Source organism: Bubalus bubalis, chromosome 4 (assembly GCF_019923935.1).
Source record: "Bubalus bubalis isolate 160015118507 breed Murrah chromosome 4, NDDB_SH_1, whole genome shotgun sequence".
Classification (NCBI taxonomy): Eukaryota; Metazoa; Chordata; class Mammalia; order Artiodactyla; family Bovidae; genus Bubalus; species Bubalus bubalis.
Window position 1 is genome coordinate 91,481,686 of NC_059160.1, and position 20,918 is coordinate 91,502,603.

Below are 20,918 nucleotides of genomic sequence, written 5' to 3' on the forward strand. Positions count from 1 at the left end.
CTGAAGGACATCAGTCCTGGGTGTTCATTGGAAGGACTGATGCTAAAGCTGAAACTCCAGTACTTTGGCCACCTCATGTCAAGAATTCACTCATTGGAAAAGACTCTGATGCTGGGAGGGATTGGGGGCAGGAGGAGAAGGGGACAACAGAGGATGAGATGGCTAGATGGCATCACCGACTTGACGGTCGTGAGTTTGAGTGAACTCCAGGAGTTGGTGATGGACAGGGAGGCCTGGCCTGCTGCAATTCATGGGGTTGCAAAGAGTCAGACATGACTGAGCGACTGAACTGACTGACTGACTGACTGAACATATGAGCTGAGGATAAAGGCTTTAGGAGCCTAGAGAAGAGAAAGGACTAGGCTGAGGAGGAATGGGGGTCCATCCAGCAGACTTTAGGTTGAAAGCCTCTAGAATGAGGTCAGGACCCGAGTCTCGCTTCTGGGACAGTGCCAGCACAGCGCTCGGTAGAGGTGGGTGCGTAGCCAGGAATGGGGAGAAGAGACACCAAGGATATGTTTGGGGTGTTGTCTCAGGTGATCTCTCTCCCTTGCCTCTCCAGGGTGTTGTGCTGGGGTGTTACTTCGGGCCTGCCGCTCTCTACATCTGGGCGGTGGGGATCCTGGCTGCGGGGCAGAGCTCCACCATGACAGGAACCTATTCCGGCCAGTTTGTCATGGAGGTACGTGCTGCTGTGATTGGGATAGACAAGAGGAAGGGGATGTTGCCCTTTTGTCCTTTCTTAATCCCGTGCCTTCCTGAACCTCTGCAGACTTTTTCTGTTTCCTCTTCCAGATATTCATTCTGTTTCTGTGTTTTCTTCCAGGGATTCCTCAACCTAAAATGGTCACACTTTGCTGACCCGCTCTATTGCCATTGTTTCCGCTCTGCTTATTGCCATCTTCCAAGACATGGAGCAGCTAACAGGGATGAATGACTTCTTCAGAGCTTACAAGTAAAGAGGGAGCTGGGGAAACTCACATCCCGTTGAGTCAAGCGGAACTCTATATTGCCTTAGGTACCAGGCCTAGTGCTGGGTGTGGGGAAAAGTCAGAGGAATAAAGATTTGCAGTGTTAGTCTACAGTGAATTCATTGAAATCCCTGGCATCTGAAAGGCTTGTTCTTTTCTAAGCCTGTTGAATGGAAATTTCAGATAGTTACACATAGAACGGAGAAGGCAATGGCACCCCACTCCAGTACTCTTGCCTGGAAAATCCCATGGATGGAGGAGCCTGGTAGGCTGCAGTCCATGGGGTCGCTGAGAGTAGGACACGACTGAGTGACTTCACTTTATTTTTTCACTTTCATGCATTGGAGAAGGAAATGGCAGCCCACTCCATTGTTCTTGCCTGGAGAATCCCAGGGACAGTGGAGCCTGGTGGGCTGCCGTCTGTGGGGTCGCACAGAGTCGGACATGACTGAAGCGATTTAGCAGCAGCAGCACACATAGAACATAAAATTATTGTTCATTAATCCAAGCAAACATTAAATATTGTATAGGACACTGTTGGGTTTTATGGAAATTAAGACAGGACAGATATACATTTTGTAAGGATACCATGAGCATAACTGATGCTAGGTTCATGCTACAGATTTCCACATAACCCTCCAGAATGTTGTGATGACAGGAATAATTTCTCACAGAGTAGATGATGCAAGGTCTACGGTTCCCTTTTGGTAACAGTGCTGCTCTCTGGGGTATTACAGGAGATCTGGTCTTATTTTTTATATCTGATCTTATTTTTTTCTTTTGCAGCTTCCCTTTGCTCTCATACCCAGCCTCAAGTTTACGAGCTTGCAGTCGGTGATGAGCAAAGTTGCCAATGGATTGTGAGTGCACTTCTTTTAGTTCCCAAAGATGTGTGGGGCAATGGTGTTCGCATCAAACAGGCCAGTCAGAAAATAAGTCATAGGGGAACTATGTGCTTTAAGAGGTGATTGCTAGAGCTGCCCCCTCAATCTCTGGCTTAGAAAATAGAGACTGCTGGGGACTTCCCTGGGGGCCCAGTGGTAGAGACTCTGCCTTCCTGTGCAGGGGTTGCCGGTTCTACCTCAGGTCAGGGAATCAAGATCCCACATACCAAAGGTCAAATTAAAAATAAATAAACACAACACTGTAAATCAACTACACATCAATTTTAAGAATCAAAAGAAAATAGAGACTGTGAATGTAACAAAGGAAGACAAAAGCACATTTTTTATTTCTGGGGGAAGCTTTTCAGCTTTGAGTGCTTTAACTCTTCAACTTCAGCCACTGAAGGTTAAAGCATCTTAAATCCATATTAAATGATCTTAATGAGAGAGGCATAAGCTAATATCTTTTAAATACAACTCTCAAGGACATGGGCTATTTGAAATGATTTGTTGCATCTCTAGAAACTCATGACTTTGTGCAGTTTTAGGGCTTGTTGCCTTTTTAGGGACTTATATGGTATGGATTATTTGATAGTGGTTTTTTCCCCTCTTTTTCCCTATCATTGTGTAATTTTGGCTCATTTAATCTAATCTGGGACACAAGAAGCACTTTTCAGTTTACTTTGAAATGCTGCTTACTCCTGTCCTGTGACCCCAAAAGACACAGTGTCTTTTTCCATCTGTGGACAGGTTGGCCTATTCCACCAATAACTGTGCTGATTCTTCGGAAAGAGGCTGGAGGATCACAGGTGGTGTCGTGGTTCTTATCATCTGTTCCATCAACATGTACTTTGTCGTGGTTTATGTGCAGGATTTAGGGCACGTGGCATTGTACGTGGTGGCTGCAGTGGTCAGCGTAGCTTATCTGAGCTTTGTGTTTTACTTGGTAAGTCCAGTTGGGAGGAGGCAGGGGTGGTTGAGGTGCTTCTAACACTCAGAAAAGAAAGGACCCAAAAGAGCACATAGCGATCTATCTTCAGGTTATTGACACAATTCACATGAAATTGTTATATCAGCTGTGACTAAAGAATATTTTTATCCATAAATCTTCCCTTGATTCCTAAGAGCCATGATTTTTCTATTTCGGTCACTCTGGTTTCCATTCCTAATAATTCCTAACAAGAGATTGTAGTATGTGTAGTATGTTTGAAGAACTCAAAAAAGATCAGCTGTGTAGAAAGTAGAGAGTAGTAAAAGATGGGGTTGGAGAAGGGAGCTGTGTCGTGTGATTCAAACTTTTGAAGGGCAACACATGTGGGTTCACAGCCCTGCCCAGCTCTACTACTTAATAGCTGTCCAATGACAACAAGGTAAATAGTGATATTCTCACATTGAATTATTCTAAAATTGTTTTAAAATGATGGTTATAAAACACAGCTCCATAGAAAAGGAATGAAGAATTATGTATATGTAGATAATCAAAAATATTAAGTCTAGAGTAAATTATGTAAAAATGATAATAGCAATTGTCTTAGGACGATGGGATTATGGATATATTCTTTCTCTATTTTCCAGATCTTCTATTGCATTCCTTACATCAATGAAAAGCAACAATATCAACAACACATCCACCTCCCTATTCTACACAGGTTTCTCTAAAAAACACAGGGTTGAGGATTAGGGACAGCTGAATTTATACTGTATCTGCTACAAAAAGTGACAAGTAGATAGTAAAGTGAGGGTGGAAACCCCCTGCTTACCTTTCCAACACTTACCTAGTTCCCAGGCCAGTATCACCCACAGGTAGGTACTTGATTGGGAAAACATTATAGTAAATATTGAAAAATTATGACTTGAATAGATATATCTCTCTTTTTTCCCCCTCAGTGAACCATGGGCACACTAAGATTATGATGAGCCTGTAATATAGGGACTTCTCCAAGGAAACCCAAGTAACTGAGTACGGTCTTGACAGAAATTGTTTTAAAAATTCACTGTAGGGAGTTCCCTGCTGGCATAGTGGATAGGATTTTGGGCTTTCACTTCAAAGTCCCAGGTTCAAACCCTGGTCATGGAACTGAGATCCTGCAAGCTAGTCGACAAAGCCAAAAAATTTAAAAAAAAATTTTTTTAAGATTGCTGTAGAAGTTAAGGGGATCCTTCCTTGATGTAGATTGGTTATGAAGGTACTGAGTTGTTCTCAGTCAGCCTGAGGTTACAGACATTGCTGAAGACCCATTTTTAAGGCCCAGGACTGATTTTACACTGAATAACTACTGTTTAGTTCAGCAGACTGGTAGTTGTCAGTCAGTCATTCCCCGTATTGTGAGGAATGGTGTAGGATGGAAAAAAAATGGTCATCAGGGACCTTTCCCAGTCAGAGGAAAGAAGCAAACACAAAGCAGTAGGAACAGAAGAAGCTGGTGTCAAAATTAATACGACAGAGAGGTTTGGATCCGAGCAATACAGTGTGGACAGTGAGGGGGCTAAGAGTGTTCTCCAGAGAAGTTGGTGAACAGTAACCGTATTTTCCCTTTCAGGGTTGGCAATGCTTCATTGCACTGGGCATGTCCTTCCTGGACTCTGGACACACACGGTAAGCATCTCTAAAGTACTGCTGACCGAAGAAGCCACCAGTGGCTATCCCATGTAAACACTGTCTGCGGTTACCATCAGAGCCAGTGTGTTTATGTGGTTTGCCCTCTAAACATAGCCAGACGTATGTGCTGTTGCACAGACTGCATTTAGGACTCAGCCGTCTAGTCAAGGCTATGGTTTTTGCTGTGGTCATGTATGGATGTGAGAGTTGGACTGTGAAGAAAGCTGAGCGCTGAAGAATTGATGCTTTTGAATTGTGGTGTTGGAGAAGACTCTTGAGAGTCCCTTGGACTGCAAGGAGATACAACCAGTCCATCCTAAAGGATATCAGACCTGGGTGTTCTTTAGAAGGACTGATGCTAAAGCTGAAACTCCAGTACTTTGGCCACCTCATGCAAAGAGTTGACTCATTGGAAAAGACTCTGATGCTGGGAGGGATTGGGTGCAGGAGGAGAAGGGGACGACAGAGGATGAGATGGCTGGATGGCATCACCAACTCAATGGACATGAGTTTGAGTGAACTCTGGGAGATGGTGATGGACAGGGCGGCCTGGCGTGCTGCAATTCATGGGGTCGCAAAGAGTAGGACACGACTGAGCGACTGAACTGAACTGAACTGAATTGTTTGTTGGGAGTGACTTTGTTTCATATTTGTTTGAATGATGCCATTACTTTTCTTCCTGAACTCCTAATCTGGGAACTGGATTAAACAGGACCTTTGAAAACTTGACAAACTCCTTCTTGAAGGAGAAATACCGTATGACATCCCTTATATGTGGAATCTTAAAACAAATGATACAAATGAACTTAACACCAAAACAGAAAGACACTCATAGACTTAGAAAACAAACTTGTGGTTGCTGGGGGAAGGGATAATTCCGGAGTTTGGGAAGGTCATGTAAACACTGCTATATTCAAAACACATAACAAGCAAGGACCTATTGTATAACACAAGGAACTCTACTCAATATTATGTAGCAGCCTGGATGGGAGGAGGTTTTGGGGGGGAACAGGAACATGTATATGTATGGCTGAGTCCCTTCACTGTTCCCCTGAAGCTATCACAACATTGTCAATCAGCTATACCCTGATACAAAATAAAAAGTTTAGAGTTTGAAAAAATAAAGGTATACAGTAAAAAATAAATAAAAGGCTGCAAAATACTTTCCTTATTCATACTCTTAGAATTATTTTAATTATAAAACAATAAAATCTCAACTTGGGTGGTTTGACCCATATTAAATATAAAATTATGAGATAATCTACCTCTGTCGGGTTCATGATTCTTTTAACTTATTTTCCTTTTAAATTTCTCAATGGAGGTTAAGAGATGATGTGCTGTGCTGTGCTTAGTTTCTCAGTCGTGCCCAGCTCTTTGCGACCCCATGCCCTGTAGCCCACCAGGCTCCTCCATCCACGGGGATTCTGCAGGAAAGAATACTGAAGGGGATTGTCATGCCCTCCTCCAGGGGATCTTCCCAACCCAGGGGTTGAGATTAGAAATGGACAATAAAGAAAAGAAACATTGAGAAATACACTCTTCCCAACAGCTCTTCAGATATATGACACTTGGAGGAGAAGGAACTTGGGGAAAAGGGAAGGAGCTGGCAAGGGAGTGGCAAGGATGCCAGGTCTTGGGCAGTTTAGGATCACAGCATTCAGTGAAATAAATTGCTGTTGTTCAGTTGCTCACTCCTGTCTGACTCTTTGCAACCCCAAGGACTGCAGGATCCAGGGCTTCCCTGTCCTTCATTATCTCCCAGGATTGTTTTAAGTCAGCTTTTTCACTCTGCTCTTTCACCTTAATCCAGAGGCTCTTTAGCTGCTCCTCACTTTCTGCCATAAGGGTGGTGTCATCTGCATATCTGAGGTTGTTGATATTTCTCCCAGCAATCTCAATTCCAGCTTTGATTCATTCAGCTTATGATTCATCATGGCACTTCACATGATGTACTCTACATGGAAGTTAAATAAGCACGGTGATGATATATAGCCTTGAGGGTACTCCTTTCCCAATTTTGAACCAGTCTGTTGTTCCATGTCTAGTTCTAACTGTTGCTTCTTGATTTGCATACAGGCTTCTCAGGAGGCAGATAAGGTGGTCTGGTATTTTCATCTCTTTAAGAATTTTCCATAGTTTGTAGTGGTCCACACAGTCAAAAGCTTTAGTGTAGTCAATGAAGAGAAATAGATGTCTTTCTATAATTCCCTTGCTTTTTCTATGATTCAATGGATGTTGGCAATTTGGTTCCTCTGCATTTTTTAAATCCAGCTTGTACATCTGTAAGTTCCCTGTTCATGTACCATTGCAGCCTAGCTTGTAGGATTTTGAGCATCACCTTGCTAGCCTGTGACACTGAGTGACTGAACTGCCAACATCAGCTGGATCATAGAAAAAGCAAAGGAATTCCAGAAAATATCTATTTCTCTTCATTAACTATGCTAAAGCCTTTGACTGTGTAGACCACAACAAACTGGAAAATTCTTGAAGAGACGGTAAAACCAGGCCACCTTACCTGCCTCCTGAGAAACCTGTATGAAAGATGCAACAGTTAGAACTAGACATGGAACAACAGACTGGATCAAAATTGGGAAAGGAGTACCTCAAGGCTATATATTGTCACCTTGCTTATTTAACTTCTGTGTAGAATACATCATGCAAAATGCCAGGCTGAATGAATCACAAGCTGGAATTGAGATCGCTGGGAGAAATATCAATAACCTCAGACACACAGATGACACCACCCTTATGGCAGAAAGTGAGGAGGAGCTAAAGAGCCTCTGGATTAAGGTGAAAGAGCAGAGTGAAAAAGCTGACTTAAAACTCAACATTCAAAAAACTAAGATTATGGGGTCCAGTTCCATCACTTCATGGCAAATAGATAGGGAAAACATGGAAAGAACAACAGACTTTATTTCTTGGGCTCCAAAATCACTGTGGATGGTGACTGCAGTGATGAAATTAGAAGACACTTGCTCCTTAGAAAAAATGCTATGACAAGCCTACACAGCATATTAAAAAGCAGACACATCACTTTGCCTACATAGGTCCGTATAGGCAAAGTATGCATTTTCCAGTAGTCCTGTCTGGATGTGAGAGTTGGACCATAAAGAAGGCTGAGCACCAAAGAACTGATGCTTTCGTACTGTGGTGCTAGAGAAGACTTGAGAGTCCCTTGGACTGCAAGGAGATCAAACCAGTCAATCCTAAAGGAAATCAACCCTGAATACTCACTGGAAGGGCTTATGCTGAAGCTGAAGCTCCAATACTTTGGCCACCTGATTCAAAGAGCTGACTCTTTGGAAAAGACTCTGATCTGTCATTCAAAAAACAGGATATGTTTTTTGAATGTTGAATTTTGATGAGATTGTTGGATGGCATCATCGACTCAATGGACATGAGTTTGAGCAAACTCAGGGAGATAGTTAAGGACAGGAAAGCCTGGCATGCTGTGGTCCAGGTTGCCAAGAGTCAGACATGACTGAGCAACTGAACAACAACAATAATTAAAATAACTCAAAAAGAATATGCATAAGTAAAGTATTTTGCAGCCTTTTATTTATTTTCTACTGTATATTTTTATTTTATTTTTCAAACTTTAACTTCTAATTTTGTATCAGGGTTTAGCCAATTAACAATGTTAATTGTTTTCAGTTGAACAGTGAGGGGACATACATATACATGTATCCATTCTTCCCCAAACCCCTGTCCCATCCAGGCTGCCACGTAACACTGAGCAGAGTTCCATATGCTATACAGTAGGTCCTTGTCACTTATTTATTTTGAATATAGTAGTGTGTACATGACCTTCCCCTGGCAATGACAGTTTTCTAAGTCTGTGAGTCTCTTTCTGTTTCGTAACTAAGTTCATTTGTATTATTTCTTTTTAGATTCCGCGTATAAGGGATGTCATACGATATTCTCCTTCTCTGTCTGAAACTTACTTCATTCAGTTTGACACTCTCTAGGTCCATCCTTGTCTGTAAATGGAATTATCTCATTCTTTTTAATGGCTTTCTCAGCCTTTTAAATCCATTATCTTTTGATAAAAAAATTTACATACCTACTCTGTAAGTTGTATTATGAAACATTAATTGCATTTTCCAAATACTTTTAACATGCAGTCAGTCTTGTTAAGAATCATGCATGAGGATTATCTCTACTAAAGATAAAACAAGATGACCTTGGGACAGCGTTCAGTGTTCAGTGTTGTTTGAGAGCAGCAGATGTCAAGTTGCCAAAGATCCTACTTAATCCAGTTCCCAGGTGAAAAGTTTAAGAAGAAAAATAATGCCATCTTTCAAACAAATATGAAACAAAGTCTTTCCCAACAAACAGTTGAGTCCTAAATGCAGCCTGTGCAATAGCACATACGTCTGGCCATGTTCACACAGTAAACCATAGAAACACACTGGCCCTGATGGCTACCTGTGGACAGTGTTGACTTAGAATAGCCATGGGTGGCCTCTTTGGTCTCCAGGATTTTGGAGCTGTTTACCATGTTCCCAGAGTCCAGGAAGGAGATGCCCAGTGCAATGAAACATTGTCAACCATGAAAGAGAAAATACGGTCATCATTCACCAACCTCTCTGGAGAGTCCTCTTACCCCCCTCATCACCCACACTGCACTGCTCAGATGCAAACCTCTTTGTTGTATTAATTTTGATACTCAGCTCCCTCTGTTCCTACTGCTTTGTGTTTGTTTCTTTTACCTGACTGGGGGAGGTCCTTGAATACCACTTTTTTTCCGTCCTACACCATTCCTTACAATACAGGGAATGACTGACTGGCTAAGAACAACTGTGATAGTCTTCTGAACTAAAGAGTAGTAATTCATTCTAGAATCAGTCCTGGGCCTTAAAAATGGGTCTTCAACAATTTCTATGGCTTCAGGCTGACTGAAAACAACTCAGCAGCTTCATAATCAATTTGTGTAAAGAAAGGGTACCCTTAACTGCTACAGCAACTTTTTTTTTTTTATGGCCATGCCACCTAGTTTGTAGGATCTCAGTTCTCTGACCATGGACTGAACCTGGGACTTTGAAGCAAAAGTCTGAAATCCTAACCACTAGGCCACTAGAAGATGTCCTACAGAAAATTGTTAAAACAATTTCTGTCAAGGCCATACTCAGTTACTTGGGTTTCCTAGATTGAGGGCAGGAGGAGAAGGGGGCGACAGAGGATGAGATGGTTGGATGGCATCATCAACTCAACGGACATGAGTTTGAACAAATTCCAGGAGATAGCAAAGGACAGGGAAGTTCCAAAGAGTTGGACACAACATAGCAACCAAACAACAACAACTGTCTCTATATTATCAGTTCAGTTCAATTCAGTCACTCAGTCATGTCCGACTCTTTGCAACCCCATGAATTGCAGCATGCCAGGCCTCCCTGTCCATCACCAACTCCCAGAGTTCACTGAGACTCATGTCCATTGAGTTGGTGATGCCATCCAGCCATCTCATCCTCTGTCGTCCCCTTCTCCTCCTGCACCCAATCCCTCCCAGCATCAGAGTCTTTTCCAATGAGTCAGCTCTTCACATGAGGTGGCCAAAGTACTGAGTTTCAGCTTTAGCATCAGTCCTTCCAAAGAACACCCAGGACTGATCTCCTTTAGAATGGACTGGTTGGATCTCCTTGCAGTCCAAGGGACTCTCAAGAGTCTTCTGCAACACCACAGTTCAAAAGCATCAATTCTTCGGTGCTCAGCCTTCTTCACAGTCCAACTCTCACATCCATGCATGACCACAGGAAAAACCATAGCCTTGACTAGATGAACCTTTGTTGGCAAAGTAATGTCTCTGCTTTTGAATATGCTATCTAGGTTGGTCATAACTTTCCTTCCAAGGAGTAAGAGTCTTTTAATTTCATGGCTTCAGTCACCATCTGCGGTGATTTTGGAACCCAAAAAAATAAAGTCTGTCACCGTTTCCACTGTTTCCCCATCTATTTCCCATGAAGTGATGGGACCAGATGCCATGATCTTAGTTTTCTGAATGTTGAGCTTTAAGCCAACTTTTTCACTCTCCTCTTTCACTTTTATCAAGAGGCTTTTTAGTTCCTCTTCACTTTCTGCCATAAGGGTGGTGTCATCTGCATATCTGAGGTTATTGATATTTCTCCTGGCAATCTTGATTCCAGCTTGTGCTTCTTCCAGCCCAGCGTTTCTCAGGATCAGCTTAATCTAAGTGTACCCATGGTTTACTGGGCAAGAAAAAAGAGGAGATATATTTATCCAAGACCTAATTTCTCAATATTCACTAAAATGTTTTCCCAATAAGTATCTACCCTGTGTCAGACACTGACATGGGGACTAGGTAAGTTATAAAGATGAGAAAGGGATTTCCACCCTCCAGCCTTGCCATTCTCTGTAGCAGATATGGTATAAATTCTCCTGTCCCTAATCCTCAAACCTATGTTTTTTAGAGAAACCTGTGTAGAATAGGGAGGTGGATATGTTGTTGCTTTCACTGCTCTTCATTGATACAAGTAATGTTACAGGAGATCTGGAAAATAGAAAAAAGAATATCCACAATCCCTCCATCGAAGGCAACTACTATTAATATTTTTACATAATTTACTCTAGACTTTTGATAATTTTTTGATTATCTAGGTATACATAATTCTGTATTCCTTTTCTATGTAACTTGTTTTATAACCATCATTCTTTAATAATTTTAGAATAATTCAACAAGAGATTGTCACTATTTACTTATGTTTTCATTGGACATCTGTTAAGTAGTAAAGTTGGGCAAGGCTGTGAACCCACATGCGCTGCCCTCCAAAGATTTGAAATCACAAGATACAGCTCCATTCTCCAACCCCATATTGTACCACTCTCTACTTTCTACACAGCTGATCTTCTTGAGTTCTTCAAACATACTACACTCTTTTGTTAGAAATTATTAGGAATGGAAACCAGACAGAGTGACAGAAATAGAAAAATGACAGCTCTTAGAACCAAGTGAAAATTTATGGCTAAAAATATTCTTTAGTCACAGCTGGTTTAACGATTTCATACAAATCGTGTCAGTAACCTGAAGGTAGTTTGCTATATGCTCTTTTGGGTCCTTTCTCTTCTGAGTGTTAGATGCACCTCGCCACCCCTGCCTCCTCCCAACTGGACTTACCAAGTAAAAGACAAAGCTCAGATAAGCTACGCTGACCACTGCAACCACCATGTACAATGCCACATGCCCTAGACCCTGCACATAAACCATGACAAAGTACATGCTGATGAAACAGATGATAAGGACCACAATACCACCGGCAATCCTCAAGCCTCTGTCAAAGAATCAGCACAATTATTGGTGGACTAGTCTAACCTGTCCACAAACAGAAAAAGATACTGTGTCATTTGGGGTCACAGGACAGGAGTAAGCAGCATTTCAAAATAAACTGAAAAGTGCTTCTTATGTCCCAGATTAGATTAACTGAGCAAAAATTACACAATGATAGAAAGCAAGAAGAAAAAGAAAAAAAAATCAAATAATCTGTATTAAGTCCCTAAAAATGCAACAAGCCCTACAAGTGAAAAAATCACGAGTCCCTAGAGATGCAACAAGTCTTCTCAAATACCTCATGTCCTTTAGAGATGTCTATAAAAAGTATTGGCTTATCCCTCTCTCATCAAGATCATTTAACATGGATTTAAGATGCTTTACCTTCAGTGGCTGAAGTTTAAGAGTTAAAGCACTAAAAACTGAAAAAGTTTCCCCAGAAACAGAAAATGTACTTGCCCTGCTTTGTTACACTCACCATCTTTATTTCTTTCTTTAATTTTTTAAAACCGACGTATAGTTGATTTATAATGTTGTGTTTATTTATTTTTAATTTTTGGTCACACCCTGTGGCAACTGGGACCTTAGTTCCCTGAACTGGGATCCAACCAGCACCCCCTGCACAGGAAGACAGAGTCTCAACCACTGGCCACCAGGGAAGCCCCCAGCAGTTTCTATTTTCTAAGTTAGAGAGTGAGGGGGCAGCTCTAGCAGTCTCCTCTTAAAGCACTTAGTTCTCCTATGACTTATTTTCTGACTGGCCTGTTTGTTGCGGACACCATTGCCCCACACTGTTGCAGACTGGCAGAGCAGAGACCAGAACCTGCCCCATGGCTTGAGGGTGCGGCAAACCACGCCTTCGTGATTGTCCTAAAAAGCACACCTAACGGACATACTTGGAGCTGGATTTGCTCTCTGCTCTGCTTCACTGCCTGCCCCTGCATCTGTCCCCATGGAAACAAAACAAGATGTTCCTGATGAACAGCAGAACCTTAACTTTACTCCCTCTTTATGGTGTGCAGATCAAACTCCCCAGTATTGCTATTCCCTAATGATCTCAATGATATTAAGAATGATCTTAATGATATTAAGAAGAGGTGGCAAGAACACACAGAAGAACTATACAAAAAGATCTTCACGACCCAGATAATCACGATGGTGTGATCACTCACCTAGAGCCAGACATCCTGGAATGTGAAGTCAAGCGGGCCTTAGGAAGCATCACTACGAACAAAGCTAGTGAAGGTGATGGAATTCCAGTTGAGCTATTTCAAATCCTTAAAGATGATGCTGTGAAAATGCTGCACTCAATATGCCAGCAAATTTGGAAAACTCAGCAGTGGTCACAGGACTGGAAAAGCTCAGTTTTCATTCCAATCCCAAAGAAGGCAATACCAAAGAATGCTCAAACTACCGCACAATTGCACTCATCTCACACGCTAGTAAAGTAATGCTCAAAATTCTCCAAGCCAGGCTTCAGCAATATGTGAACCGTGAACTGCCAGATGTTCAAATTGGATTTAGAAAAGGCAGAGGAACCAGAGATCAAATGGCCAACATCTGCTGGATCATCGAAAAAGCAAGAGAGTTCCAGAAAAACATCTACTTCTGCTTTGACTATGCCAAAGCCTTTGACTGTGTTGATCACCACAAACTGTGGAAAATTCTGAAAGAGATGGGAATACGAGACCACCTGACCTGGCTCTTAAGAAACCTGTATGCAGGTCAGGAAGCAACAGTTAGAACTGGACATGGAACAACAGACTGGTTCCAAATAGGAAAAGGTATACATCAAGGCTGTATATTGTCACTCTGCTTATTTAACTTATATGCAGAGTACATCATGAGAAACGCTGGGCTGGAGGAAGCACAAGCTGAAATCAAGATTGCTGGGAGAAATATCAATAACCTCATATATGCAGATGATACCACCCTTATTGCAGAAAGTGAAGAACTAAAGAGCCTCTTGATGAAAGTGAAAGAGGAGAGTGAAAAAGTTGGCTTAAAACTCAACCTTCAGAAAACTAAGATGATGGCATCTGGTCCCATCACTTCATGGCAAATAAACAGAAAAACAATGAAAACAATGACACTTTATTTTTTGTGGCTCCAAAATCACTGCAGATGGTGACTGCAGCCATGAAATTAAAAGACGCTTGCTCCTTGGAAGAAAAGTTATGACCAACCTAGACAGCATATTAAAAAGCAGAGACATTGCTTGGCCGACAAAGATCCGTCTAGTCAAAGCTATGGTTTTTCCAGTAGTCATGTATGGATGTAAGAGTTGGACTATAAAGAAAGCTGAGTGCTGAAGAATTGATGCTTTTGAACTGTGGTGTAGCAAAAGACTCTTGGGAGTCGCTCAGACTGCAAGGAGATCCAACCTGTCCATCCTGAATCAGTCCTGAATATTCATTGGAAGGACTGATGCTGAAGCTGAAACTCCAATACTATGGCCACCTGATGCAAAGAACTGACTCATTTGAAAAGACCCTGATGCTGGGTAAGATTGGAGGCAGGAGGAGGAGGGGACGACAGAGGGTGAGATGGTTGGATGGCACACAGTGGACATGTGTTTGACTAAACTCCGGGAGCTGGTGATTGACAGGGAGGCCTGGCGTGCTGCAGTTCATGGGGTCACAAAGAGTCAGGTACGACAGAACGACTGAACTGAATGATCTCATGTGACTTCTGCCAATAAAAGTGCGGGCTGAAAGGAGCCATTTTGTCTTCCTGCCATGGAGAGCAGGAGGGCCCCCTCACTCCCAGCTTGCCAAATTATATGCATCTCTCTTTTCATTAAGCACTCATCCCTGTTGCAGGTCTTTATCCCCAGCTGTGCTGGACTTAGCACCACATGTCTTAAGAAGTAGGCTCATAATCCATCTGCAAATTCGCTCATCACCAGCCGCAAGCTTGCAAACGTGAGGATGGGTATGAGAGCAAAGGGAAGGGGCCAAAGAAAAAACTAAGATCAACTGGGCTATGGGGCATCCTTGTAACACCCCAGCGAGCAGCACTGTTAGCAAAAGGGAACCAGGGACCCTGCCTCATCTACTCTGTTGATGATAAAGGAAACAAAGAGAGCAATGCAGGATTCATCTGTTTTTACAGACTGCAACTCTCCTAACCCTCGCCAAGGCTGTTCTGTTGTTCAGATGGCCAAGTTGGGGCCAGGGAGTCTAGTCTGGAAAGTCCTAGAAATTCTAGTCATTTTTGACCTAGGAATCCCTGCAGAACTTTCTGGACACTAGTCTTTCCTACATCCTTATTCCTTTAAAATTGGCTCAGTGCTGAATTTGGGTTTTTTTAACACACACTGTCTTTTATAATAAAATGACAAAAATTTTGTTTAAAAAGCTAATGAAAAAAAGACAAACACCTAATGATCAGCCTGTTGCAATACTTCACTCATAGCCAAACATGAGGATCGTAATAGTGATGAGAAAACCAAAAATGCTTCTAGCTTCTGTAAACCTAAAGGGAAAAATGTAGCAGTGAGTTCACAGAAGGCAGATTTCCCCATAAGCCCCATAATGGAACTTTGAGTGACCCCTCCGCTCCCACTATCCTTACAATATTAGTCCAAAAAGAGAAATATAAGGGTATCTGCAATGGTGATATGAACCCCATCCCATAGAGAATTCCTAGGTCAGAGATTAAAAACAGAGATTAAAGAAAAGAAAAGAAACATTAGGAAAAAGACTCTCTTCCCAACAACTCTCTAGATATACGATCCTTGGAGGAGCAAGGACCTGAGGAAAAGGGAACAGTGGTAAGGAGGCCAGGCCTTGGGTGTTTTAGGATCACAGCACTAAGTAAAGTAATACATTCATTCAAACTTTATCTACTATTACAGACATTCAGGACACAAAGCTGTAAAGTACGGGTCTTATCTCTCAAGGAGTTCACTTGACAAGTGGGATAAACTGACTTACAAATTAATTATAATATACATTGCCACGCACTGGATAACACAGATATGCATGACCAAACACGAGAACATGGGAGATAAAGAGCCAGGAAGAAGGTGGTTCCAGAGTGGTTACACAGAAAAAATAATACTTGAGTTGAATTTTGAAAATTGAAAACGACCTGGGGTTTTGTTTTTATGTTGTTGTTGTTTTGTTGCTAAGTCCTGTTCAACTCTTTGGTGACTCTATGGACTATAGCCCACCAGGCTCCTCTGTCCATAGGATTTCCCAGGCAAGAGTACTGGAGTGGGTTGCCATTTCCATCTCCAGGGGATTGTCTTGACCCAGGGATTGAACCTGCATCTCCTGCTTGGCAGGCAGATTCTTTACCACTGAGCCACCTGGGAAGGACTTTTTTTTTTTTTTTTGGGGGGGGAAGGACTTTGGTTTTATACTTGCTTTGAAATCTCACAAAACCTTGATTACTTTCTAGAGAAAAAAAAACCCTCACCTTCCTACAGACAGGAGATTGATGGCAATAGCTGAGCCAATAACTTCTTGCATATCTACGCCAATGATAGCCAACTCCACCATCAGCCACAGAAGGATTCGTGGAACCTAAACATCAAACAGCAGAAAGATATGGTTCTAATTAATCATTTATAAGAACTTCCCCCATAGTTTGGAATTCACATTTTGGCACTGATCCAATAACAGTCCTTCGTTAAACCTGAGGTCTAGAGATGAAGGACCAGAACTCAGCTGCACTTGGCCCCCTGCTGGAGAGGGCCAGGCTGCTCTTTGTGGCAGAGCCTGTGAGTCAGGGTCAGGGCAGCAGCTGATGCCAATTTCTTCTCCTTCTGTTTCACTTGACAGACAAATGGAGTTTCTATTCATTATTTCCACTTAGTTTTTGGTCTGAAAACAATCCTGAAAGTTAGGGGGAAATGAGGATGCTAAGATGGTCAAAATATTGTTCAGGAGACAATAAAAATACTGCCGAAGAAAATATCTATCCTGACCACAGCTGAAGAGACAAAACAAACGTGAAGAGGCTGGAGTCATCCTTAGTGTAATAATACACAAGCAAGTGAAAAACACAGATAGGCAAAGGGCCTCGGGGCAAAGTGATGGGATTGGGTGTCCTATAATAAAATCTGGGATCTAATCTGGTCAAATAATCGAACAGAAAGAAATTTAGCAGTTGCTTGCTCACTGAGGCCAGGAAAAGAAACAACCTCCCGGTATCTACTACCTAAAATATACGTCACAAAAAACAGCCACTAAGATGCATGAAGAAAGAGAAGATAAAACAAAATATAAATTTCCAAGTTGTTTTTTGTTTTTTTTTAAGAGGCTTATAAGATAAAAAGCAGGTAAGGATACTCTCACAGCCAAGAAAGAAGATTGAACATTTAAGACAAACTGGAGGCAGATTAGTACTTATCTAAAGATCAAGTCAGTTTAAACCTGTCTTCCAGGCATTGCTGTTGTTGTTCAGTCCCTCAGTGGTGACTGACTCTTTGCAGCCCCATGGACTGCAGCACACCAGGTTTCCCTGTCCTTCACCATTTCCAGGAGTTTGCTCAAATTCATGTCCATCAAGTCGGTGATGCCATCCAACCATGTCATACTCTGTCGTGCCCTTCTCCTCCTACCTTCAATGCCTTCCCAGCATCAGGGAAACATGGTTTAGCAGCAAGAGGAGCTACAGAATTTCCCTTGGGATTCCCAGCCCTCAGGGCCACGAGCCCCACATCCGCCACTGTTTCAGTATACAGGGGGCTAGCACAGATCGCAGACACACAGCTGCCTATGACGTGAGACAAGCACTGCTTACCCTGGGGTACTGGCGGTGACACACCTCAGCCAGATGCAGCCCAGTGGCCACGCCCAGTCGAGCTGCAAGGCGCTGCAGCAGGAGCCCCACGGTGGTGGCCAACAGAAGGACCCAGAGCAGCTGGAGAAGAACAGACCCCACCATTACACTCGTGAGATAACTAGTGGTTTAAGTTTGGTTGTTTGGCAATGTCAATGGGAAACAGTACCCTCAGGAAAGAGCTCCGCTCAGGAATCCAATGACCTGAGTTCTGTATCACATTCTGCACAGAACTTGCTAGGTCACCTTGCACCTTTCTGAGTCTTAGTTTTTCCCATCTGCTGTTTCACTTTTGTTCAAGGAAACTACCTGGGTAAATAAAATAAAACTAAAAACCAACTACATGATAAAATAAAATTTTAAAACAGATCAAAAAGTACTTTTCATCGAAGTGTCAGAGCCAATGAAGTATCAGCATGTAGCGGCCAACACTGATATTCAAGGGGTTGATATCAGCTTTATGGTGATAAAGCTCCCTCTCAACCCTCTTCCCCAGTCACTAAGCTCTACATCAGTTTTCAACACTAATCTCACAAATGGCCTCCCCCACTTTCATGCTTCTATTGGATTGCACTGTGAAAGTCACTTAGTCATGTACGACTCTTGGCAACCCCATGGACTATACAGTCCATGGAATTCTTTAGGCCAGATTACTGGTAGCCGTTCCCTTCTCCAGGGGATCTTCCTAACCCAGGGATCAGGGCCACGAGTTTGAACCCAGGTCTCCCATGCTGCCAGCAGATTCTTTACCAGATGAGCCACCAGGGAAGCCCTCACGCTTCTATTGCCACTTGCCAATTTTTAGAATCATTTTCTTCTAAAATCACTGATGTCTAGGGCTTAATATATAACATTCCCAGACTAGCCACACTGATAACCTAAAATTTTAACTTTTAGAAGGAAATAGGCTAATGGGACACTCCTCTGTCCACCCCCCACCCATTATTTGTAGGATTTATGCAAAAGATCAAACTTGGGTATTATATCTCCATCAGATTCCCCCCAAAATGGGTAACTTGCAAAATCCTGCCACATTTCAGGCTGAAACCTGAAGTTTTGGGAAAACCGCCAAACAGGACTCTTTTGCCACCTGACTAAGACCTGCAGTGAAGAGCTTGGGGAAGGGGAGGTGCCACCCTCATGCCAGGAGGGCTCATCGTCAACTAATCATCAGTGTTTCCCTTGTGTGAATGGAGCAGGTCTCCATGATATTGCTGGCTGGGGGACAGGAGATGGCGACAATTTTTTATGAAACAGAAGACAAGAAGGACAATATGGTAAGTTTCTGTTACTGGCTTAAGCCTAATTCCAAACAAAAATGAGTCAATAACACAAAGCTGTAAATTACCACCTGGCATCTTCTGTTCAGGACCCAACACCGTGGTGGATACCTGAGTGCCTGAGTTCACAGAATAGGATTCTGGAAAGAAGAGAAGAGAGGGAGAGGAATTAGCAAGGACAAATTAAAACAAGTTTCACGACCAGCATTCTGTGACTCTGTATGACCGAGCCCTTACTATGTGAAAAGAATAATTGTTCTACTGAATTAGATAACCTTGGAAATAATCACACTTTTCAGACTATGATTAAGAGATGTTTAATAGAAAAGATATAAAAGTCTTAATCATAGTTTTGCTGGCAACACTTCAAAAGAAAACTGAAGTAAAAGCTATTTCAGGGAAGTGGGTAAGTAGTCTGTAATAAGCATCCACGAGAGACAGTGAGGGACAGCGACACCTGGCGAGCTGCAGTCCATGGGGTCGCAAAGAGTCGGATACGGATTAGCGACCGAACAAGACAACAAAAGCATCCACACAGTGGCTTCGAGGCAATCTCCCAGTCTCTGCCTTTGCCTCCAGATTAACCCAAATATTTAAAAGACTGACTTCCCACCATTTTGATGGGTTTCTAAGGACAGAAATCTATAACTCTCTTTGATCTAACTAACAACTTTTCATATTTCAAGATTTTGGCGGCGGGTTGCGCGGGTGGTGGGCGGAGGGGGGAAGCATCTCATGAGTACACTGGTAGAAGAGGGCCACTGTTTCACAGCCTCACCCTTCCCTGAACAGACTTCAGCTCTAAGGTTTCAGGTCTCATTCCCAACACTTCAACAACTGAGAGAAAGATAAATGACCAGCCCCGCCTCCCCGCATCACCCCCCCCCACCCCAGGCACCCCCCGGAGGATAAGGCAGAGTCCACAGTCCACCTGCGCTTCTCTCCATCAGCAATAAGCAGCCTGGGAAGGAGAGCCCGAGGATCACCGGGTTAAGTTTAACTGGGGGTTAGAGCGGGATTATCAGTAAGTCCATTGGGCCACAGATCTATGGCATGTTCTCCAGTCAACTCCACCAATAAGGCTAATTTTTTTTTTAATTTTGATCTACTGATTAAGGAATCTACTTCTCAGTTAAGTCCAAACTTCGAAGGGGAAAGGTAGGTAATATTGTTAACCACCTCCCCTTGAATCCCAGTGACTATCCTACTAAAACACTGAGGAAGCCTCCCCTTCTCTATCGTTTACTAGTCCTTTTGCACGCTTGTACCATTATTGCTTTTGTGTGAACAGTGCTCTACTTTCTTTTTTAGATAATCTAGCGATATATTCCAGAGAAGGCAATGGCATCCCACTCCAGTACTCTTGCCTGGAAAATCCCATGGTTGGAAGAGCCTGGTGGGCTGCAGTCCATGGGGTTGCTGAGGGTCGGACACGACTGAGCGACTTCACTTTCAGTTTTTACTTTCATGCATTGGAGAAGGAAATGGCAATCCACTCCGGTGTTCTTGCCTGGAGAATCCCAGGGATGGAGGAGCCTGGTGGGCTGCCATCTATGGGGTCGCACAGAGTCAGACACGACTGACAACACTTAGCAGCAGCAGCAGCGATATATACTGGGGCTTCCCTGGTGGCTTAGCCGAAAAGAATCCTTTTGCCAATGCAAGAGACTTGGGTTTGAGCCCTGGTTGGGAAGATCCCCTGGAGAGGGAGATGGCAACCCACTCCAGTATTCTTGACTGGGAAATGCCATGGACAGAGGAGCCTGGCAGGCTACAGTCTATAGGGTCTCAAAAGAGTCCGGCATGACTTAGTGACTAAAACAACAGCAACAAATTGACATATACTACACCTATTTTGCACCGAAGAATTGATGCTTTTGAACTGTGGTGTTGGAGAAGACTCTTGAGAGTCCCTTGGACCACAAGGAGATCCAACCAGCCCATTCTGAAGGAGATCAGCCCTGGGATTTCTTTGGAAGGAATGATGCTAAAGCTGAAACTCCAGTACTTTGGCCACCTCATGCGAAGAGTTGACTCATTGGAAAAGACTCTGATGCTGGGAGGGATTGGGGGCAAGAGAAGAAGGGGCCGACAGAGGATGAGATGGCT

The 20,918-nt window shown here is 42.9% G+C and overlaps 1 pseudogene; it reads left to right on the forward strand.

Moving 5' to 3' along the window:
- Positions 1–363: 363 nt before the first annotated feature.
- On the forward strand, positions 364–12,788 carry LOC112584410 (annotated as a pseudogene).
- The last annotated feature ends 8,130 nt before the right edge of the window (positions 12,789–20,918 follow it).